This window comes from Vanellus vanellus (genome assembly GCF_965231255.1).
Source record: "Vanellus vanellus genome assembly, chromosome: 6".
NCBI classification, from domain to species: domain Eukaryota; kingdom Metazoa; phylum Chordata; class Aves; order Charadriiformes; family Charadriidae; genus Vanellus; species Vanellus vanellus.
This window is the reverse complement of record NC_138911.1, coordinates 37592311-37617310: the sequence shown is the minus strand read 5'-3', so window position 1 is coordinate 37617310 and position 25000 is coordinate 37592311. Positions and strand designations below refer to the sequence as shown.

Sequence of the window (25000 nt, the reverse complement as noted above, 5' to 3'; positions counted from 1 at the left end):
TATTTATAGAATGAGTTTCCTTTTTTAAAGAACTGATCTGTGCAATGCAACTATTTTCTGTCACGATTTTAAGGCTAAAGCATTTTTGTTCGTTTTTGTTTTAAACACGAAAATAATTATATCATACCTGCTTACTTTTCGTACCTAAATACTACAAATAATAAAATATGGCAGAGTAATGACAACCAAAAAGCTTTAGGAGGCATGTGGTTTTCATAATGAACTGCATGTTTTAGAAAGTATTCTCTTTTTTTTCTTTTCTTTTTTTTTTTTTTCATTTGTGTGAGGCCCATACGGACCCAGAGATTTACTGCTGGCAGACAATGGTGAAACAACCCAGTTGCTCTTTGACAGGTGGACAGGTCCTGGTAATTATAGCCAGACATCTTAACACTACCAAAATGGTGTAAACAAACACACAGCCCTAATCAATATTACTTTCTTCCACATTTTAAACAAACATGCTAAACGTTTATATTTATCCGTTTTCATTCAGGGAATGATTGTAATCTCTAAATGCTTCACTGCACTTACACGCGTACATCCACACACACCTTTATAAATTACTTTTAAGGGAAAACAATGGGAAAAAACCCCTATTTCTTATTTCCACCTCTGTAACAAGTAATTTGACCTGCTGAATAGCTTAGGAAATGTGGTTTGGGTACCTGTGATGGTTACCCAGCAGTGGAAAAACTGGTTCAGAAACAATAAGACCTGGTCTGAACATGAATCTCACACACACACCCCGCCGCCCCCCCTTCTCCGCTTCAAACCTCAGACTGATCCTCCTTTCAAATATCTTGTGCTTCAGGGCTTCCCCAGGTCAGATTCATTGCAGAATGTGTCTGACCTGAGGAAGCCTCAGAGCATGAGATTTGAATGTAGCAGGCTGATGCAAGCCCAGGAGAGACTCCCAGACTAGCTAGCACCCCTCGGTGGGATTATCCAAGGTAGGAAGGCCTACTGGAGGTCAGGAAAGGATTTAAAAACACACAGAGGGAAGCGAGGGATAATGGGAGTCACTCCGGCTGAGTTGGGCTTCTGACTCTGCTCAGAGGTGGTCATGAATTAGGTTGGGAGATCTGGGAGGAAAAGGGAGATAAAATGGAGGAAGGAGGAAACCGTGAGTCAGAGGAAAAGGATAAGCTGATGTTTAAGAGAATTTGACTGGCTGCTAAGAGGCGGACGGGACCTCCAAAAGTGTGGGAATGGAAGAGCTGACAAAGGTTGGCAATGATCCTGTTGATTGCGTGGTTGAGGAGGAGTTAACAATGAGGTTAAAAAACACATATCACAGAAGGTTGAAATCAGAAGCAGATCCTTTTGGTGCCTTCTATAAGTATTTTCCAATTTTCTGCTTCCCTGTGGTCCGTTTCTGTGTCCGCTGAGAAGAGCGTAGAACACAAGCAAAAGCTGATTATGGCCCCGTGGTCTTTAGGTCAGGTCTTTTTTTTTTTTTCTCCACACCAGGTTCGAAACTTCCTGCCACCTGCTCTAAGCTCTGCTATCTGATCTTCACTACCAGCGAGTCGCCCACAAGCTACCTGTGGCCGGAACATGCGGGTGTGGGTGCGGTGGTGTGAGTCTGGGATTCACTGACTCTGAGCACACAGGGGGGTTCCCCTCTTCAGAGGAAACTCGAGCTGCCCGTTCGTGCTCCTTTTGTGTCGCTGGAAAGTTGCAAAGGCGCTCATCGTCTTGGTCATGGAAATCAATGGGAGCTAAGCCCTAAGCAGGAGCTAGGAACACACACGTGGAGATCAGAGCTTCGGTATTCAAACCAGGAGAAAACCTGCAACGCATCCACTGGAAATATTAATACAAGATTAATTAAGCTTCTGCTTAATTCTTCTGCTAGGCAGATTTGGGCTGATCTACTGTTCAAAGGGAAAATATTCAACTATCTACTTATCCTGACGTCGACTGGAGATCCTAGAAGTACGTCTCAGGCCCCAAGGATACTATTCAGAAGCTTCTGAATTACTTTCTTTTCCTGTCTGTGAAGTATACACTCATAACTTGCCTAGTTTTCTATTCACATTTTTATGGATCAAATTTAGGCCCAAAGTTTGCGCTGTAGAGACCATATGTATATCTTTTCTTGGACCCCTGTGTAGAGCACAAGCGCAATCTGAGAAAAGAATTTGGCCCATATGAAGGGATTGTCAGGTTTTAAAGATGTGGTAATTACAAGCACACAAGGAAGCCATGAAAGTCTGGATGAAAAATTCAAATGAGCCAGCAAAGACACAAATTTGGCTTTGAACTAGGAAAGCACTTGCTTTGATCCTGATCCTTTTGGGCTGCAACCACAAGTACTGACAACAAGCCACATGTGTATATTGAAGGAGCTGATGGGGCTGACTGAGAGGTGTGTCCACTGCCTGCTCTCGCTCCCCTGCACGCGTGCATCTGGTGGATATTTTGATATTTGATATTTTTCGTTTTATTTGCAACCGGTGGCTTACAGGATGGTGAGCACTGAGGACCGCAAAATCGAAAGGTTAAGGGATAAGAGAAAGATGGGGAACACAGTGACAATGAAATTTTGAATGGAAAATTACTGAGTCTGGGAACTATTCTATAGCAAGTATCTCAATCCTCCTTATCTCTTTCTTTCCCCAAATGGATAACAAAATGCCTCTGGCCCTCTCTAGGTTCTCAGGTTTAGTATATCTGTGCTTTTCCAGACTGATTCAACACACCTCATTTTGCTGTTTTAGAACAGCACCTAGGAATTTTCCATAGACTTGTTTTGAAAAGTTTCCTGGTTGCTTGTAAAGTGATAAATGAAGGAATTTATTTATTTATGAATCATTAGCGTAGTACTCCCGTGGCAGATAACCTGGGGCAGATTTTCTGGTGCAAAATTCCTAGAAAGGGTGCTTTTATTAAAAGAGTCTGGCCGGAAAAATTGCCTGACCATGGAAGAATACCCCAGCGTAACTATAACTTCGGTAGGACAGAGATGGGATGGCACGTGCTTGTAACAGCTACGCGCAACAGCCGGGGAGAGTACTGGTGCAGAGAAGGAGGACTATCTGGGAAGACCACCACAGCCAGCCACAACCTGGTGTGACGGAGGCACAGCAAGACTCGTCCTGGTTTATCTTTGCAAAGGTTCGCAGCCCCTGAGGTCTGATGCCTACAGCTGCATTGAAACCCAAACCTAGGAAAAATGACCGGTTTGAAATCAGGTGAGGTGTCAAAAAAGCTCAACCTACTCGACATACTTTTCACAAATTGTTTTCAAGCGCGAGGACATAGACGCATCCAAAATACTCTTTTTGAAGCCCCATTCATTCAATAGATCACACCGGATGAGGAGAAGAGGTTCTGTCGTTCTACCCGCCTGGAGTAACCTGCACCAGGCCAGGAGGGTCCCACAAGAGACTGTTCTCCGGGACTCCCTCCGGAAGCACCGCTCCCCCCTCCCTGCCCTCCCCCCGCTCCAAGGGAGCAGCAATTTACTGCTAGCCCACACTCGCTGCAGATTATTCCAACATCTTCACTCCTCCCCCAAATCCGTTCATAGCAGCTTGTATTTTGAGAGTACAGGGGAAGAATCTCCTCAAGAGATAACACGTTGAAAATAAATGTTAGCTTCTATAAAAGGTACGAGCTTAAGTATGCCGTGCCCACTGCATTTATTTAAGGATACAAGTTCCTTCAAGCAAAATGTCAATATTTTATTTCCCTGAAACTCTGAAATTGTGTTATTTTAGTTGGGGATTAAATCAACTCTCTGGTTTTATTTGCTAATTGCAATAAACCTTCTCAAAGGAATGTAATTTGAAAGTTGCTTTAAATGCAGATGGCACTAGATTTTAGTCGACGGAGTAAAGCAGAAAAATGTTTGCTAATGGTTACTAGATTTACTTTCCCAAACTCCCCAAGTATTATGTTTTATGAAGGACCGTGTCATTCAGTTATACTTGCACCATGACAATGATAACTAGCATGGTGCCACGGAAACCGGAAAAATGCATTTAGGGTTGGGCCTATGCATCAGAGAACAGAATCAATCTTCCTAATTAACTGCAAATTAGCAATCCCAAAATGAGTGGGATCAACCTGTCTTCACTGGCCAAGAATCATGTTAAGTATATAGCTTCCTCTAAGTGCCTCTAAATTACATTTACGCCTGTATAAAGTAACATTCTTTTAATCTAATGCTGCATTAGTGTCAGTGTTCTTAAAGTTATTGCACTGTCTTAAATTTCAGCAGATAGGTAGACAGATAGAAAGATAAACAAATTAATAGGCGGTTATGGAGATAGCCTGATATTTTGTTATTCAGGGCTCAGAGTAGCTCATAAATCACACTGAAGCCACAAACAAGGTACTAATTAGCATAAGTCTCTGGAAAGAAAAGTTTCTGTTGAATGGCGAAATTCTTTAAGGCCACTGAGCAGTAGCTATTAATAAAGATAAATATAGTAAATGCAGAATGGAAGATAAAATGCAAAAATAGGACACAGTAGATATTTGATTAATTCCATCCCTAATGATCAAAATTGCCAAATAACGTTAGGCTAAAACTAACATTACTGATATACTGTTTTTACTCTTTAGGGTGTATGATCAAAAAGATCTCGGGTATTGTGAGAGTACAAAGGACTGACCTTGGGTGAATTAGCTTAATTAGTTAATGCTTGTAAAGCACTAGATGGGTGTTAAGTATTAATTAATTATTAATTATTATTGGGTAAAGATGGGATTTGGAATCCCATCGCTCATACATGTGCCCCATCCTTCATGCAAGAGCTTGGTGGGGGCCCCACTGGTCTCTGCTTGCCCGCGTGTCTCACAAGCCTGGGCAGCAGTTTGGCAGCCCCGTTTGCAAGGAGAGGGAAACGGGGAGATGTCAGGCAGCGTCTCCGGGTGGCTGAGTGAGAAGTTGGACAGAGAGGCCCCGTTTTCAAGTTTGTTAAGTGTCTTGCTTTGCGATTTGATGAGAGAATTTGCAGTTTTAAGCTGAGCCAAATTCTCAGTGTCGGTTCGTTCCTCAAGGAACTGAGGCTCAAGTGAGCGTCCAAGTTTATTTGCATGTAACATGAGGTTCAAAATGCTTTCCTTTCAGTGCTGTTGAGAAACTACTCCTTTTTTTTTCTTCTTCTTCTTTTGCCATTACCTAATAATGGTCGTTATCTGTATCTTTTATTATCATGATTTATACTGGTTAATATTAAAGTGAATAGTTAGCTTTTAAATTACAGACGATCCCTGGAAGAGCTCACAAAAAAATACCTTCTCAAAATTATTCCGAGGTATCCTTCCCAGTCACCTTTGCCCAGAGCCATTCTTGATCGAATGTTAGTGATGTTCATTTCAGGGTGTTTTTTTTTCAGGGTTATTCAAATATTAGTTATTGTAAATCCCACTAATACATTGACTCCCAGGCTAATATTTTCCTTTAATTTTAGTATGATGCATAACTATTGGTAAATGACATTGAAAGGAATGTAACGTTTAACTACATTTTACTTCACATTAGCATTGTCCAATTTCTCATGTTTTAAATTTTTCTGCCTGGCTGCAGCCTAGAAGAAAATACATGCTGGAATAATTATATGAACAATTTAGATTTAAACATATTGAATAGCAGAAGAGATCATGCCCGCCCATTTGTATTTTTTTTCCCCCCTTTCTCCATGCTAGTCTGGAAGATGAGTAATTTCTCTCCTTAGAAGCATACCTAATAGACAAAGCTCTAATGCTTAGAAGGGAGTGAGGGGAGGAAAGCGCTTTATTACTACTGTTCAGATCGATACACAAAAATCTCAGGATGATAGGGTAATTAAAACACGCACAAAGTAATTCATCAACAGCCTTTCACTTGCCTTCGGAACCGGCTTTCTGATCCCTGATGTTTTTACTTGCAGGGATTCAAGACAGCTCCCAGCCAGCGTTTCCCGCTTAGCTTACAGCCCGGGTTTTCATTCACAAACAAGAGATGGTGTTGGCCTTGCAACGCTGATGCCTCGTGCTTTTTCATCCCTTCCCTGCTCTTTGTCTGGTGTGAGATGCTACCAAGCAGTGAAATCTACCTAAGAGCTCGGGAAAAGGAGAAAAAACAATCTGCGCTGTTTGACAAGCGAGAAGTTCAGCATCGGCTAAATCACTGATAATTATATGCTGCCGGTTATTACACTTGGATTGTTTGTAAGTGCTCCTATTAAAAAGCGAAATAACCACTCCTGCTGTAATGAATAGATGGAAGAGTGTTTGGAACATTTTCATGATTAAAAATAATATTAAAACTTATTTTGAGTTATCTAGTGGAAATGTCTCATTTCAGACCAGGGCTGTGAGGAGCAGCGTTCGCGCCACAGAGCACCACTTCCTGCGCTCCCGGAGTCGACTGTTATGATAATTACCTTACTCGCATTCCTGTTTTGTTTCCCAGACCCCCAAATATTTCTTTTCTAACGACAGAGCTCCAGTTGCGGCACTTAAAATGAACAGAGTACTTCTTAAAAAGCGTTCAAATCCATACTGATTAGCAAAAATCTTAAATATAACTTGAGTTGAGCTTGGCTATTGTTACAGGTAAGGGCTGCGGATCCCCGAAAGCAACGCAGTTAGGTCTTCATAGGAGTTGATTGTGCATTAATGTAGCAGAAAGGCTAGGAGTGATTTACGCACTGAATAGGCTCAAGTTCCTGCAGAAGATTTAACCATATTTCTTTGCTTACACAAAACACAACCCCCTCTTCGCTATCTATCATTCGCCCTGTAAATACCTGCTAGCCTATAAAATCCTCTGTTATTATTTCGTGTTACGATGGTGCACGGGGTGTCAGTTAAGGATCAGTCCCCTCGTGCTAGGCTAAACATACTGATAAAACAATAGAGCCCCCACCCCAAAACTTTCCCAATCTGCATATCAGACAGAGCTCACAGGGAGATGTGAGGGGGTGGGGGCGGCTTGGGAGGATTAAGTAACAATAAAACAAATAGTTTAGCAGAAAAGCAAGAGTCACTTGCCTAACCAAAGACAGATGGGAGTGATTTGTGGGCACAGGTAGAGGCAAACTTTAAGGAGGGATTTGCAAGAGGATAAAGGTTAGCTTTCCGTGGTTGGCAGGGAAGAATCTCCCCACGCGTGACGGGGGACACCAATACAACCAAATGAAGTTGTAGCTCTTCTCGCTTTGATTCCCCAGTCACCAAATAAATAAACGAGGTTACCAAAGTCAAAGGGAGCAGCACAAGCGCCCATTTCATGAGGGCAGTCCAGCCTTTCTCCAGGAATTTTAAAAATATCAATGCACTATTTTTGCCATTCTCCCTGACTGACAGAGAGTCTTGGTGGCAACCACCCGTGACCGAGGCTGCTCCCATTGCCTTCCACCAGCCTTAGCAAGGGTTGTGCAATGGGAACACATTTGTAATCAGCTGCTTTTTGGTGTTGAGCTAGGCACTCAGAACTGAGCAAAATTTGCAAGAAAACAAAAACTTTAAAAGCACCTTACACCACTGCAAATAACTAATTTCAACTAAAATGCAATTATTTCAATGAGACCCAGCTGCGTATATCTGGGAAACTTCGAGCTTAAGTGACTTCTGCAAAGTTGCCTAGTTGATTTTACATAGAACTTGAGCTCCTAAGTCACTATATGCTTTAAAAAAATATTTCTTTGTACAAGACGAAATACAATACCCAACAAATTGATGAAAGGAAACCAGATTGAGCAGTGTATTTCAGAACTGCTAAAAACCAACCCAAATAATGCCTGCCACTTCTTGAATTTCTTAGCCTGAAAAATAACCCAGCTTGGTTTTGGATTTTCAAAATTAAACATCCGAAATATTCACTCTTGGGATGAAAATAAACATGAAAATTTCAGCTCAGAATCTGATTATTTCAAAGAGTTATTGGTCACTAAAAATAAGGGCTGCTTAAAATGAATATGTCATCCACTATTGCTGTAATAAAACCAACTAATGAATAAGACAATTATATTAAAAAATGAATAAAAATTAAGAAGTTTGATGTGGTGAATGCAGTAAACATTCATCAGTAAGCAAGCTTTAAATGAAATACTATTTTTATTAGAAGATAATTCATTCTAGTAATAAACACGAAACCACAATTTTTGCAACCAAAAATAGCAACTTTACTAACAGTCATCTCTGAGCCGTGAAAGCAACAGCCCATTGCAGAAAACGTATTTGTATTTCTGATATCTCTTAGTTCCTCCGTGTAAAGAAGAGGTTATTGTAGTACTACCTAACACCGCCAAGTATGGCAGTATTATCATTGTCATTTTTAGATGGAATAACTGAGGCAGAAAGAAGTAAAGTAACCTGCCTAAGCAGCTCAGAGACACGAGGAAGAAAATGCCCCGTGTCTGCTGGGTCCCCGCGTGCTATTCACTCGGCTACACTGCCGCTTTTGCTGGCTGCTATTACGGATTACTTGATCTTAACATTTGATATTCTAGGATTTCAATAGGGTAAATCCTATTTGTCCCAGGATGCACCTTATTTATTTGCTATTGCCTTATTTGATACGTTTGATCCCCTAAAAATAAACAACTTGTAGAAGTCAGAACAAAAAACATACAAATGTTTGTGTGTTGCAAAGAACAGGAACGGTATTTTTCCATAAATATGAATTCTGTAGGGGACAGCATCTTTTTCTCTCATATGGAATCCATTACGGCCTTTTGGTCCTAAGGATTTGTAGAGCCGGACTATCCTTTTCTCTGAATGTTCTTCTCTGTCCTTGATCCTGAATGTGAACAGCCTGATTTGTGGATATCAGAAAAGTCATGCAATGAAGAAGCTCTGCTGGCATCAGCTCGGCATTCTCAACTGACTCATCTTCTTATAGTTAGTGAAAATAAACATGGAGCCAATTCGTGCGGTTCTGTACTCAGACAGGCTTCCTCTGATCTGAGCAAGGCCTGGCAGGAGCTCCTCTGGGATGGAGGTAACCACCACGGTGATGCGGGAGTTGTACCATCACTGAACTTCCCTGCCACATTGTGGCATGGGCAACCACACATGGTGCTATCAGGTAGTCCTAGTCCTGGTGAATCTGCCCCTGTTCCTGGCACTGTGAGGAGCTTCTCACAGCAGGATATGTACCACTTCACATGAGGGGTACACCTGACTCCATGTCCAGTTGTGAAGATTATGGATACAACTCTCCTCTACCTTTGCTCTAGTCCAAGCATTGTAACCAACACCAGTTTTTACACAAATGCTTTTGCACGGCAGACAGATTTTGTAGTTTTAGTAAAGACAAATTTGACAGGAGAACAAAAAACCAAGTTCCAAATTCTAAAGAGGAAAATGCTTGTGTCCTCACCTCCATGCTTGAACAATTCACAAAGGGCCGACTGCCTTTTCATCCAGCTTACCAACGGTAGTATTATTGTAGACTGTGCTGAAGCGTAAGGTGTGTCAAAAAATATTTCAGGGTAAAGGGACAGGTAAAACATTTGGACAAGGATGTTGTCCTTGTTTGGACAAGATTTGGATCTAACCCAAATCTAGCCTAATAAGAAAATAAAACCTGAATTCTCCATAAAGCAGCTTGGTTTTCGGCATTGCAAGTTCAGTATTATGGCCTAAGAGATTAGAAACAAGCAATCAACCAAAAAAGCTCAAAGCAATATACACTTATAACAGAAATAGTGTCTCAGACCTAGCTATGTAGCACTGTGACCACGAGCTAACATATTAAATTCTCCTTAATTCAACAAGTACTTGAGTAATACCTTTGCAAATTTTTTCACATTTCCAACCACTGTCGACATGGTTTTCATGGAGCAAATTTGAAACACTATCTATAAGAGTACGTATAGGACTTGTTTCACATCACATTCCCTCACAAACCCTCACAGTTATTGACTTGCTGTGATAACCAGTCTCAAAAGTTGAAGTTGCTATGCCCTCCTTAAAGAAGAGGTTGGGTTCATTAGTTCTGTGATGCACCAGGAGGCAGGGCACAGGGACGTTCTCGGGTAGAATAACTTAAAGTGTGAATATACATGATATCAGCTGTTCCTTAGTAATGAACTGTGCATGCTTTCCAGAAGAGGAAATCAGATTTATCCCCTCTTAAAGAGGTAATTTGTCCCAGGAATGCTGCATTTACCATGAAGAGAGAACATGCGTGTAAGCAATTACCACATAGTGGCTGTCATGGTGCAACTGCACATTATACTTTACTTCATGTTAAGTTGTGTGTCCATAACCTGTAGTGTGAAACTCCGAAGATGGACAAGATTGCACTTAAGACTTAGCCTGCTTTGCTGGCATTGTCACCTCCAGTGTCTGGAATACCAATGCAGCCAGGAAGCGGTGGATGAAGTTAAAGGGAGAAGGATTTCTCAATTTTATATTAGTTTGATTCTTGAGATTCCGGCAGGGCCAAGCTTTCACCTGGCTGTGCTAAGAGCGAGTTTTTCTGATCTGATCCTATTTCTGTTCAGGATATGGGTAGACAATCATAAACAAATGATTTACTATTCCTCAAAAAGAGGGGACTCATCTGTTGAACCTCAGTAAGTGACTGGCAGCACACTGCTAGTCCGATCTCATTACATAGTAAAATAAGTTTGCGTAGACCACTTCTTGGGGTATAAATACAAGAGGTAAGTTGAGGAATATACTGTCTAACCAGGCTTGATGCATGAAAGACGGAGAATGCGCATGGAGCAGTGTGAAGCACTCTATAGTTATTGACAAAGAATGCTACAATCTCATGGACTCCTAACCCAAAACTTGGTTTGGACTGAACTTTTGAGGACAGAAGCTAAACAGAGACAGGGAATTATTACTCTGACTTTGGGTAAGCATACTTGGACCCAAGTTCATCCTGCATAACATAAACCATTGGAGAGTCACTCCCACCAGCAGCAAAGGTAGGTAGGTACTTCCACAGAGCAAGTTAACCTGTGATCCAAACTGCCCTCTTAAACTGCTCTTCTTCATCATGTTGATTAGAACGGGGCAACTATGCTCCTAATGTAAGTGCCCACTTAGTTGCTTAGTGCTAGATTTAATAAACATGGAGTAGAACCAAGAAAATGAACCAAAAGCATAGGTCACGTTTTGCAAGGTATTCCACGGGACACTATGTGCAGCTTAACGTAGAGCAGCAGAATTTTAATAATACAATGTCAAACTGGGAACTTCTCCTCATAAGCAAATAAAAAATAGACAGGCATGATCTCCTCCACCTCAACGGTTTTCAGAGACAGGCAGAAGACAAATGGCAAAGGCAGGAAAGGTAAGAACTAATCCCCACTTTGCAGTATTGGCCCACCACAGTAAACTGTCCCTGGAGCTAAATGTAAGCCCAGCATAGAGAGATAAATCAAGATCATTTCCTTGGGCATTAGCCTGCTGCAAACCAGAAGGACGGTAGACGGGCAACAGATCAGGTAAGACAAACATCAACTAAGCAGGAAACACTGCATAGCAAAGAAGGCGTGGACCTACAGCCATAATGCATAGGTGCAAGTCCAGCAATAAAATCGACACATACAGCCATAACAAAGAAACAGTCACTCGCAGCTCATATACAGTGTCTGAAAAGAATCATGACAGTACTAAAATGACTAAATGTAACTACAAAATATCATCCAGAACACCCCACCAGTACCAGGATAAGGGGGGCTTATGAAGATCCATAGCTACCTTCCCATTGGAGCTACCTTCACCTGATGAGAAGAGACATATAAAGAGTACCGAGTTCCAGCATAAACCCAACCAACAGTACGAAGACAGCAGCAAAGTAGAATAAAAAAGGAATATCCAGGGAAACAAGAACTGGAAGACTTGCTCAAAAGTCAGCACACCTGAGATACTTCAATGTCTCAGAAGTTGCAGGAGATGGCATGGATGCCATGTCTCTGGAATGAACTATATGCTAGCAATTTCTGGTCCTCGGTTGAATGCTTATTGGCACAAAAGTCACAATAGCTAGTAACTGTTAAAAATAAAAAAGTAGTAATTCACTGGAACTCGGGGGAATAATCACAGGTTGTAAGCAGAAAGAGTTTGGAGACGGCCCTGGAAAGTCGTTCTTCATTACACGTAGTGCAAAGCCTGGCTGTTGCTGCAGAAGCTCTATAAATAGTTCTGATACACAGCCAGATTAATTTGGGGACCATTTTGTGTAGCAGCACATAGTACATGAAACAGCGACTAACTTCATTCATTCCCCTGCCAGGGCAGGACTAAGCAATCTCCTACCACGCTGCCACGCGAATCCTGCGTCATAATTCAGCCATCAGGAGGTGCTTACAGAGTCAGGAGCTATCAGCAACCGCCGCTGCCTGGAGTCAAACCGTATCACCTCTGTGACACATCCCAGCATCAAAGCCTCATAAAGAGAGTGCCCCCGGGCCACTCCCAAATTCAGGTCTTCTGTGTGGCAGTACCGCTAAACCACTGAGATGGCTCCGCTTCAGCTGTCAGAACTGGGGTGTTTTGCTGTCTGGGTATAAAAACACCATTTTCAGGCTGTCTAAAAAAAATAAAATTATACGAGGAGCGGGGGGAAAGAAGCGCAAAATGATGCTTCTACCTCACACAGCAAATCTCTCAAACTAATCAGTCATAGGGGAGGCCAGGTGTCATTTTTGACATATTATTTAGCATCTCGCTCATTGTTTTATTCTTTTCTTTTTCTAGATAGATGCTGTTTTACTAATTAAGGAAAATGAAATTTCCAGTGCTTGGAATTCAGGGGTGGCCTCCTCTGTGAGCCAATCTCACTGTTCTCCATGAACAATTTAAAAATAGAATCTAGTTGGGTTCGTTTTGTTGGTTTTTGGTTTTTTTTTTTGTTTTTTTTTTTTTCTAATTGGTATCACTTTGTCTAGCGCACAAACACACATGGCTATAATTTAGTGAACTCCAGTCTTCCTCTTGTGGCAAATTGATAGGATAATTTTATTATGAGTGGAACAATGACTACAGGGAGTAAGGGAGAATCTCGGAGAACTACACATAATTCGGTTGACTAAATGTAATACTTGCATTATATCAGTTGGTAATGAAAACAGTGCTGAACACTGGCAAAGCCTAAACCATTTCTGATTCCAGCTCCTGTCAAAAGGCCACCCCATAAATCATACCTGAGCTTTATTTAATGTCAGGAGCCAGTAATCTGACAGAGTGCAATGAGGTGTTTGGACCAAAAGATGCATACCAAGTCATGTGCTCCACAGTCTTTGTAATCACAGGGTCACATAATCCATCTATGGATTTTAATAAGTAACTTATTATGTTCCCTTTAGTGTTAATTATTTTACACATCGCTTGTTCCTGGTTTATTGACACTATTTTAATATCTTTATCACATAAAATTACCAGTATAGCCATCAGTATTAATTATAAATGCGTAGCCTGTGGAGAGATTCTGTTATTTCCTTTTCACGCCAAGACGTAAAAGACACAACAGGGTCAGCATCACATTAGACCTTGATTATTTTTGTGATGCGGCCAGTCTCCACCAGCCTTGTTAGCCACAGCAAGGTCAGTGAGCAGAGTTATTGATGATTTTTGATCAGCAATTTTCAACTGATTTTTCTTTTTTTACTGATTTCCTTTCTGCACCTGAAGAAGGGTCAGATCCAAAACAGTCTGGGGTTCGTCCTGCTAGCGGCTGCTAATCTGTAAGGGAATGTACAAATACCCTGCAGGAATGGGATCCAAATACCTAACCTGTTTCTGCATAGAAAACAATACAAATCTGTTATTTAAGTTAACGGAAAATGGTTTTCCTGGTTCCAAAAGCTAGTATTTTGCATCAAGTTTTTCAACATCTTTAAAAATTATGCTGCTTACTTACATTTTAAACAAATTTTAGTTAAAGCACACATTATAAAAGAATATAATAACACAATTTTATAAGATACAAAGTTTTGATCAAACCCATGTTTCTTTAACTACCCCTTCTGCAAGAAGAAGAATGTTTTGTTTTGTCTTCCTAACTGAGGATGAAGGAGTGTTTTGCATTTCTTGGAGGAAGGTGAGTCTGATGGGTTTACTATTTTGAACCCTGGCACATTCATTCATTTTCCTCACGAGTGGTTGCACAAATTAATTTTGCCTGCATGAATGTTTGTGGAGAAATTCATTCCAAGCCCATTCACTTAGGAAAAAACAGTGGGTTTGGGGGATGGAGCGAGTGGGTGGAATCGTTACTAACGGGTTCCTGCTTTACCTTGACCGTTTGTGCTGGCAGACTTGTACCTTTGCCCCAAGCGCTATGCTCCAATCATCGCCGAAGAGGCAGGCTAGGCAGCAGCTATGCCAGAAGTGCTCATGTTAGGACTTCCCTGTTGTTGGACCAGGGTTGGCATAAGCCCATATTCTTCTAGCTCCCTACCTTATTCCAGTGCTGGTTTGCTCGTTAACATGCTGACGACATATGAAGGCAAGTACAAATATTGCACTGCTTTAGAAATAAGCAAGAAGTTCATATGTCCTGTACTGTCCTTTCCCCCCCAGCAGCCGGAGTGGAGGCTTAGGGAGTCTCTTAATTGCAACCTTCCAAGCGAGGAATGAACAAATATCCCCGTAACATAGTTCCTCAGTGTTTGTGAAAACAACTCTGAGGATCTGCCACAAATAATAGAAAACTGTCGAATGAGATAAAAGGCGCTGTCAAATTCACAGTCATATAAGCTTTACAGTTAGTGGGCTGAGCTCCACACGGGACAGGTAGGAATATGACTCTGATGTTTGGTGCTCACGCTGCATGGAGAACTTGGCTAGAATAAGAGCTGCTTTGCCCTGGCAGAGTTCTGGGATAATCGTAACGTTGACACAAGGATGTCTCTCCTTCAGCTTTCTGACTTGCTCCTGGAGCACAGGACTGGTTCCCTCTCTTTTTCTTCCACAGACCCATGTGCCAGATCTAGGTATTCCACTAATTTGTGATTGTTCTCCTGTTCCTTAATATCGACCCATCTGCATACGGACTTACTGTTCTCCAGATAAGAGGGACTTTTAAAAATCTTAACTTAGCCCATATCACCTTTTTCTACTATGCTTCTAACAGTGATATTTCAGGGAAAGACCTGATGCAAGAGAACTGGGGAGAAAAAAAAGTAAAATTCTCCCTGTTTTTACCAACTTGCCTCCTCCTAATTCAGTAAGTTGTTCCCATTCTGTCCACGAGAGAATGAAATCTTGATATCATCCTTCCTTTTGTTAGTAAAGCTGTGGTACAGCTACTTTCGTGGAGACAAAAATCAGAAATCATGCCATGTGGCTTAGGTGACCAATGCAAAAATGGAAAAAGTGAACAATGATGCACGCGGGGAACTGATTTTACAAGCAGTCTCAGGCTCAGATTTATTTACATGAAACACTCACTGACTAATCAACAAATTCATGAAAAGGAAAAGAACCCAACCCTGACCAAATAAACTACTCATTAAGAACAGATTTCTTCACTCTATCCCTAACCATGTATTTCCATTATTTACAAACTCCTGGGCAAAACTGAAACACTATTGGGAAATAATAGACCCTGCATGATCAAATTGTTAGTGCATATTAAGAGGGGAAGGTGGAAGGGTTTGGTCTTTCACCCTTCACAGCACAAATCCCACCTATTGAATCACAGAATGGTTTGGGTTGGAAGGGACTTTAAAGATCATCTAGTCCAACCACCCTGCCTTGGGCAGGGACACCTTCTGCTACATCAGGCTGCTCAAAGCCCTGTCCAACCTGACCTTGAACACCTCCAGGGATGGGGCATCCACAAATTCCCTGGGCAACCTGTTCCAGTGTCTCACCACCCTCACAGTAAAGAATTTCTAACATCTAATCTAAATATACCCTCTTTTGGTTTAGAACTGTGATCCTTCATCCTACTGCTACGCTCCCTGATAAAGAGTCCCTCCCCATCTTTTCTGTAGTCTCCTTTTACATACTGGAAGGCTGCTATAAGGTCTTCTTGAAGCCTTCTCTTCTCCAGGCTGAACAACCCCAACTCTCTCAACCTGTCCTTGTAGCGGGGGTGCTCCAGCCCTCTGATTATCTTCATGGCTCTCCTCTGGACCTGCTCCAACAGGTCCATGTCTTTATGTTGGGGGCCCCAGACCTGGATGCAGTACTCCAGGTAAGGCCTCACGAGTGCGGAGTAGAGGGTGACAATCACCTCCCTCGACCTGCTGGCCACGCTTCTTTTGATGCAGCCCGGGATACAGTTGACCTTCTGGGTTGTGAGCACATATTGTTGGCTCGTGTCCAGCTTTTCATCCACCAGTACCCCCAAGTCCTTCTCTGCAGGGCTGCTGTCAATAGGTGAGGGTCCTCATGGGATTTCAGAATGGTGAAAAGCTGGAAAATGCCATGGTGGTTGATGTTGCTCTTCATGAACCTCCCTGCACTGACTTGAGAGCAAACAGCATCTTTCGGCAAGTGCCTTTGAATGATGCTCTTTCTGAACTACAGGCCACTTCCTCTCATGCGTACTGTGCTGAAGGCACCACGCTGATTTGCCACTGTATTTATTTCTTCACCTGGCAACTTTCGCCACATTTGCGTTCTGCTTTCTTGAGGTGAAAGGCTAATGTTAACACACGGCACCACCACTCCCTCGCTAATTGCTGTTAAATTTTTTTTGCTTATCAGTGTTTTTCAAGGAAGTTCACAACTCGAGAGGTCAACTTTAAACAGACTGAAACATCAGCTTAGAGTGACTAATATAAAAGATAAGATATGTCTGGAAACCTATGGAAAATGTAATATCTCTCCCTTGTTTACCTTGTAAGGTATAAAGAGAGGAATAAAACCTGCTCACGTTCCCAACCAAATACTAGAACAAAGCAGGTCTCGGACCAGGGCAGGGACACAGCAGCAAGTCTGAACTGAATGAATAGTCAGCAACAATGATTATGAGTCACATACAAAGAAGGGAATATGTTTTCTACTACAATCACAATAAAACAATGAAGCAGGAAATGGAACTTGAAGCAAGCGCAGCAAAAACGTTCTGAAACAGAAATTTTAAAGCAGTGCTTTCTCTGTTTTCTCTGCTGATAGTTTGCTGGGTTTTTTTTTGTTTGTTTTTGGTTTTTGTGTTGTGTTTTGGGTTTTTTTTTTGCAAAGGAGGAAATCTGGAATTGTTCAAATTGAAAGGAAGATATATTTCTCTCTTCACTGGTAATCTATGAGATCTTCTGCAAGAGAACTGGAACTGTGACTAGGAAGTCCCCTCCTGTCATGCAAACTCTCTCATTCTGACATTTTTCTGTTTCCAAAGCTCTCCAAACACTGTGAACCTACAGAAAATATAATTACAATAAATCTCAAAACTTACATTATATTTTCCTTTATGAACTGTGAACTATTTATATTAACAATACGATTTCACTCCAGTGTGAGGTGTCAGATAAGTATTACTAGACTCTTTCTCCTGCAGAGGGGAGAACTGAATCAGAGAGGAATTAACTCTCAGAGCAGTGACTAATTCTTACATGTTTTGAATCTCAAGGATAAGCCAAGGAGAGCTATTAGACGACATCGCACCAGGAGCAGTAAAAAAGCTTAACCTCTTGGAAATTCTTCACTAAAGGGTCCAGGCCCAGTGCTATCGCCCTAAATTCCCTCCCTTTGTTACATTTCAGCCTGGGACCAGAGGAGGGGACGTAGATGAGAAGGCTGTTCTGGAATTCGCAGGGGACCTGTTTGGGCTGATTGGGCTGAGAGATCTGAGCAGGCCAGCATCACGGACTCTCAGGAAAAAGCACCACAGAGGAGATACCTCAGGAGGAGAAAAAAAAAAAAAAAAGATGTGGGAGAGGATGAAAATTCACCTTTATTGTGTGGTAGGGACTTAAATGCTTGAACAGATTCACACGGTCAGGCCACGTCACAATCAGAAACAAATTCCCTGTCTTCCATGCACTGCCTCAACTAGTTCTTCTTTAGAAATCTCCAAGGAAGAACTCCCCAGGAACAGTGAGGCAGCAATGAGGCCCTGTGGCTGTATTCCAGATTTGTCTCCCTCCTTTTTCTACCCTGCAACTTGGCACCGTCTCGGCTAACACAAACGAACCTTCAAATATAAATAGTAAAATATTAGCAACTTTTAGACAGTTTCTTTTCTACCCCAACTCTTTTGGGTGAGCATTACAGGCTTGGCAAACTTCTTCTCAAGCAAGCCCAGGGAGACTTATTGCTGTCACTAGGGAAGAAGTCTCCAGTGAGTCATCGCCTGCAGCGCTAGCCCAAGAGAAAGGGGACCTTTTAGATGAATCTAAGTGCAGAAAACAAAATTAATGGAGGGGGGGGGAGGGGAGAAGAAGTTTCCAACACATGGAGTCTAATGGAAAATATACTGTGATAACAATATGTTTCCCGATTGCAGAATGATTTCTGTAGGTTTGGTTTCGCATAAGGATAAACCTGCCAAGTAGAAGAGAACTGAGCAAATATGGTCTCTATTACAAATACTTCTACACTGAAGTGCAGAAAGAGGGACCTGTGCCCAGTGCATGATATGTAGACAGTGGGATTTATTATCCTCTCTCCTAATGGGTGGGAGAAGGATAATGAAAATCCCAATTATCAAGAGGAACGGAAAGCTTCATTGTGTATCTGAATAGGGCAATTAAATAATCGGTGATTTCTGAACTGGGGCTGTAGCGTATATGCTGGGGATGACCATACTTCTGCCCCTCCCCAATGACTACAGATACCTGCCTGGTTTTGTGCGAGTTTATTTGAATTACACAAACTCGGTAGGTTGCTATATTGTTCTTCATTAAGTGCAATCAGAACTATGAATAAGATACAACAACACTTCAAAGAAATACATATCCTGTGACAGTATAGTGGACATCCTTATTTCAGACTTCCTTCACACACGAAAATGATGAGGCGCGAAGGAGCTAATACAGTTGAACTTGAGGGGTTTCTATTAAATCTCGACTCAGACCCAGAGGTCCTTTCCTTTCCCCTTTCCTCCCTGCTTTGTTTACTTTTAAAAGACCCTGGCTGTTGAATTATTTGCACAGTGTTGGAGCAGATCTAAGTTTCTGGAAACAGCATTACTTTGAGCAAGGGTTACTCTTTCCACCAATGCTCATCTGACAGAGCAGGGGACAGAGGCACAACGGCTACGGTACTATCGAAATCGTAATTTTAGCATCAGAATGGGCATCTCACCGATCGGTCCCAACACTTCCAAACAGAGGAAGCTGGCAACGTTGCCTCTCTTTCCAAACACAAGTGGTGCAGCTGCACACTCAGCACTGATACATCCAGCTTCCTCCCACACCCCTAATTCCAGACACACAGAACAGAGACCTTTTTTTTTTTTTTTTTTTTTTTTTTCAAACTTGCACCAGTGCTAATCAGGAAAACTGTGCTAAAGCCAGTGATGTTTCACCAGCAAAAGCAAAACTGCAAGTAAGTGGAAAATCGAGTCTTTTTGAAATTCATTCAACTTACTGTACAATCTTTCTGGTTCAACCTGAAGAACATGATTTTTGAAAGGGCCTCAACCTGGCCTCCTTTCCTAGAGGTGCAATTTTGCATCTGCAATCAGTTAAAACCACAATTAATTACAGTCATAAACCTTGCCAATTACCCATCCAAGTGTCTGATTTGTGGAGCAGTTGGGTAGTTAGGTAACCACATATAGGACTTGCATTGAAATTGAACTTTGAGCCTGGATACAAAAGTTAGTATTGAAAATTGAATGCTGTTCCCATGTTCCTGTATTTTATGCTTCTCTCTCTTTTTTTTTTCTTTTTTTTTTTTCTGCAAGAAATGATGGTGTGACTGTGATGACAGGGAGGAAAACTATGAGCTACGTCAGATCTAGCTAGAGACTGAACTAGCTAGAGACAGCACTTGGAATGGATTTGGCTTTATTTGTTAATATCTGTATCGATGACGTTTCCACCATGGCTCGTCCAAAATGCCATGGTTGGGAGACAAAACAGTAACAAAAGAAATTTTCCCTGAAGGGTAGCTGAACTGGAAATCTATGGCTCCACATCAGATTTTCACTAGCCGCAGATTTGCTAGAGAAAAGGATTGTAAGGTACTACTACATGAAGTAATTTGAAAGTTGAAGCAATGAAGTAGTGTAAATAATTCACTTTTTGAAGAAAGAGTGGGGGCAGTTGAGCTTGTGTTTAGTGGGTGGATCCAGTAGATCTATTACTGGCAGTGGAGGCTGCATCAGTAAAATCCATCTTCTGAAACAAAATGTTTCTTCTTTAGACATGGTGACACTATGTAGAAATAGCATATTCACACAGCAGCTATTCATATTACATTTATAAACATAAGAAATTGCTGACTAGAGAAAGGCTCTTTGGTTCATCAAGCCTTTTCTTTCAGTATATTTCATCCTCACCTCCCTGGTTTATCACTATATCCTTCAGTCCTTTCTCTCCTGAGATAAAAACGTCCAGCTGTCTCTTAAACTCATTTAGATTATTTGCTTCGCTGGCCAATTATTCCATATGTTTACTACTGTTTCGGGCAGAATTATTTTACTCAATTCCCAGTTTACTCTTCATTTCCTAGATTTGCAATGTGTTTCCAAGGTCTTGGACTACTGAGTTGAAGAAGTATTTGTTCGCCTTTTGCATTGTTAAAAAATGTATAGAAAATTTTATTATCCTTAGAAGCCACAATTAGGTCAGCAGCCAACTTTTCTATGAGCAACAGAGGTAGATCAAGGCTAAATGCAGGACGTTAGCTTTCTTTTCCTCCTGAATTTATAGCTTCTGCTTCTTTCGATGAGTCCCTCCAACCTCTCACCCCACAGAGGTGTCTATTGGCTCCCTGAGGCAGAGACCCTCACTGAAAGTGGTAGGTTCATCTCAGAGGCACCTACCATTTTTTTCTTTCCCCATGAGAATCAACCTATCCTTTCTGGATTTTTGTCATAAATATTTTCTTAAAGGGACAACATCAAAGTTGAGATACAAGAGAAAGTGCAGCACCTCCCAGATCACTTCGCACTTCGTTATAGCGCTCTTCGCAATACCTGTATGGTATCTGCTACCTGTATGGTTTCTGCTATCTGCTATACCTGTATGGTATCTACTGCACACACCGTCTGATGTTGCAACAGCAGCTGAGATTTCTCATGCAAGTTCCAGGTCCTCTTAACTTCCCCAGTAAGGGAAGGGTTCCTTAGGCTTGATGAAAGTGGGGAGGACACCTTCCCCCCTCCGCATAAGAAGGGATGATATTCTCCTTAGAAGCTTATCTTTCATCAAAGAGTGACACCTACATATAACTTTAGGTGGAATTTTGTTACCAATTGCTGTGAACCAAACCGCATGGTTCATGAACCTTTCATAAGCTAAACCCTGCAGCGTTTACATAGCATTACCAGACACATAATTAAAAAAAAATAGTTGCTGCAACTGAAAGTCTACAAAAAAATAGCATCTCATTAAGAATGTGCCCAAGGGCTGGAGTCTGGGGTTTGGGTTTGGCTCTGGCACTTTTCCCCCAAAATCAACAGGCCTCCACCCTGTCTCAAGATTAAATTCTGGATCTTGGTGACTGGTCTAACTACTGTTGGGGCTTCCTCATGAAACACATGGGGTTGATTCTTTCCCCATTTACACAGTAAACATGAGGAGTAACATTGTTTGGGAAATCTCCATCACAAATTAATAATTTCTTACGTTTTCAGTTTGTGCTATGTTTCCACGGCACTTTTTCATCATTTTCTGCCGAGCACACTTTAATCTACTGACGCGAGGCTTGCTTTTTTAGTTATCTTCTGTGGCTTTTCTTGATGCAAGGCCCTTTCCAAGGCCTGCTTTCCGTGTACTGAAAAATATTTCCATATAAAAATGAAAATCTCAAGGAATTTTAGGGAAAATTCAGTGAAAATAGTCTGAAAATACATTTTAATGTTTTCCAGTCAGGAGCTATCCAGAATAAACCATCTGCTGCTTAACGTAAGCAAAACCTTCATAGTTATCAGTTGCTTTTTGGAAAAGATCAATAATATCCTAAGCAAGCGATGAGTAAATCTCTAAAAAAGGGTTTGCAACCTTTCTGATTTGCAAAGTCGTAAAACATTTCCATTGAAGATGTGTAGTGAATTTAAGCAACTAAAGTAGGCTGGGATTTTAGTCAATTTTTACAGACTGATCTGGAATAATCCAGAGATTCCCAGATGGCAGACTACAGGTTGAAAACCACCGATCTACAGATATCATTCAGATAATCCTCCTAAGGTTTTAATATTCAGCTAAACTTGAACACTGTCCAAATGGCAGTGTAAGACCAAGAAAATCATGAACACCTTCGTTATTTGAGATTTGTCATATATCTAGACTGAGTGAATAATGATGTAAAGCCTATAAACAAACGAAAATGAAAATTTAAAAGCTGAAAATGTATAGTGTCTAAAAAGTTCTGCAGATACTGACTTTTACAGATATACAAGGAAAGAGAGAGGTAAAAAAAAATAGCTGAGCTTCTTCAACTTCAAATAAGGTTAATTTAGGTATCAAATTAAACTTTCTAATGTATACTTCTAATGTTTTCCTCAAGTTGTCATTATTTTTCTATAGGGCCACGACAATAGTCATAGTATTGCATTTAATCCTTACAGCAAGACCTCCATAAGTTAATATTTTCTGTCTCCAAAATAGTTATTCCTTTCAAGATATTCATTTAGTAAAAACAAACATATTCTCACTACATTTCATAAGAACAGTGAATCAGTTAGTGAGGAATTATTTTTTAAATTAAGCTTTTTTTCCTAAAGCTTAAATTTTAGTTCTCTAAAATCCTGGAGTGTAGAGCTTCTCACCTGCTGTCAAATTATCCATCTATCTCCTATCTTCCTTCCCACAAAAAAGAAATAAACCCAATTCTATCCCTTCTCATTAAAACCAGTTATTCTTTTAAAAATGTTACCTGGACCTGGAAACGGCAAAGTCTGAATTTCGGAGTCATATCAGATATGTGAGCAGAAGTCTGCTCTGAAGGGACTACATAACAAGTTCCAGCATTAATAGTAAGCGCACTACAGTATACCAGCAACCTGGAAAAATGCCTAAACCTTTCACAAGTACTTTCTTTCTCCTTTACAGCTTTTACCTTCTCGCTCTCACCACAATCTAACAGGGTGCTCAAGCATGCTGCCAACTTCAAGCACATTAAGTACTCCCTCTGCGATACGTGCATGCACTATTTTCAAATATAGCATCACACATACACGTGGCTGAACCTGGACCTGCGTCTGGAAATGTGATTCCTGTTCAAGGAGCTCTCCATTCCTGTCTTCAGCCTGATTTCAGAAAAATACTCTTATTTAGGAAGGACTTTTAATCATGCTCTTGAGCTTCATTCAAAACAATGAGAAAGATCTGTACAAGTGCCTGACTCTCAGAATACTGGAGCATGTGCTCCACTGTTTAAAATAATTATGAAAAAACCTAATTAATAAATTTGCTATTTTTTTATCCTTTCTCTTCCATTAATTCTACTTGCCAGTTCTTGGATCTTTTATCTGCTGCAAATTCTTTAGCAAACTGCAGCAACGGTGCTTATAATACTCTTTGTCCTTCATTGTCAATGTACATTTTTAGCTTTTTTTCTGCTTATTTTGCCTCATACATTCAAGATGGACCAGACTTGCTTTTATCAGTCTTGCCCCTTGCAATTTTTGCTACACTCTGCAGCTCTACTCAGTTACAGTGGTTTCTTTGTCTTTCCATCAATTGAGATGTAAAAAGGGTAATTTAGGAAGGTGGGAGGATATGGAGTGGGAAGTGAGGATGAGGAAATCTTCTTCAAAAAGTTTTCCCTGTTTTTTACCTTGTCATGCAGCCTTATGTAAAAACAACCTCCCCTGGCCATGGCAGGCCAGGCTACTTTCTCCCCAGCAGACTATGGATTCCTTTCATCAAAACAATAAAGCTGTTGCTTAATTTTAAGTGCACGCATAAATTTCATTATCTTCAATAATCACAGGTTAAAGATAAGCATAAACTGACGTGCTTTGCCAAGTAAGAATGATCTTACGGTTGTTCTAAATGTTCTCTATTGAATCTTGGCCTAAAGATTGGCCATGCCAGTCTTCCACGCTGCTGGAACGCATTCAAGACGTTTGGTACTGCGTATTATCTCGCCGTGTCATCTAGTCTGATGTCTCCATACCCATTTCTTGTTCACTAAGGAAAAGACTAAGGTTCTGCCTTTGAGTCTGATCCCTGGATGCCCCTGTCACTGAATCTTAGCTCAGCACAGCTGAACTGCAACTCTTTCAACAGCTGATCACACGTGAATATCCTCAAAAGCAACGCAAGCCTCCGGTTTGAACCCACTTAATTATTTATTTTTAAGTCACGTATTTATTTTTAGAACAAAGGTGCTGGGCTATTCAAAATGTAATGTAGAAGCCTTTGAACCCTTTTAGCATCCATTTTCTAGAAGAGTATAAAATAACAAGGCTACAGATGTGATATTCACTGAATTCCTTCTGAGTAACATCTCCTCTGTCTAAAATCCTAAACTACGGTTAATAAAGATAAGGTTTCAAAGTCCCAGGGAGATCTCTGAGACACTGGGAGAAGGAGGGTAGAGGGCTGGGGCCGCCATCATTCGTGTGGAAGTAGAGCTAAGTCAGTGCTGGATGCTAATAGAAATTCTGCCTAGAGTAACCGGTAGCATTTTGTGTGGCATTGTCATTACCTCTACAATTCACTGTGATGACCACAATGGATGGTATTTGCTTAGTTATTTGTGTGCCATTCCATGAACCTCAGTGCTACAGAGCATTCACGAGCACACTGAAGAAAAAAAATCAAAGCAGTCTGGGTACCTATTATTCATAAGCACTACACTTGAAAAAGCACGAGTTGTTTTTTTTTTTTTTTTAATGTTGTGGTTGCAATCTGGTGTTTATTTTTTACACCATGTGATGACATGTTGCCTGAAATTTTAGGGAGACACAATGCTTAACTGGTGAGCAAAAAGGTTTAACAATGGACATCAGGAACGTTTAGGTAAG

At 41.0% G+C, this 25000-nt stretch overlaps 1 protein-coding gene across 3 annotated transcripts in view; it reads right to left on the bottom strand.

Annotated features, from left to right (window-relative positions):
• The window catches only part of MEIS2 (Meis homeobox 2), a 179582-nt gene that overhangs the window by 36681 nt on the left and 117901 nt on the right, over nt 1-25000 (bottom strand). The window lies entirely within an intron of this gene.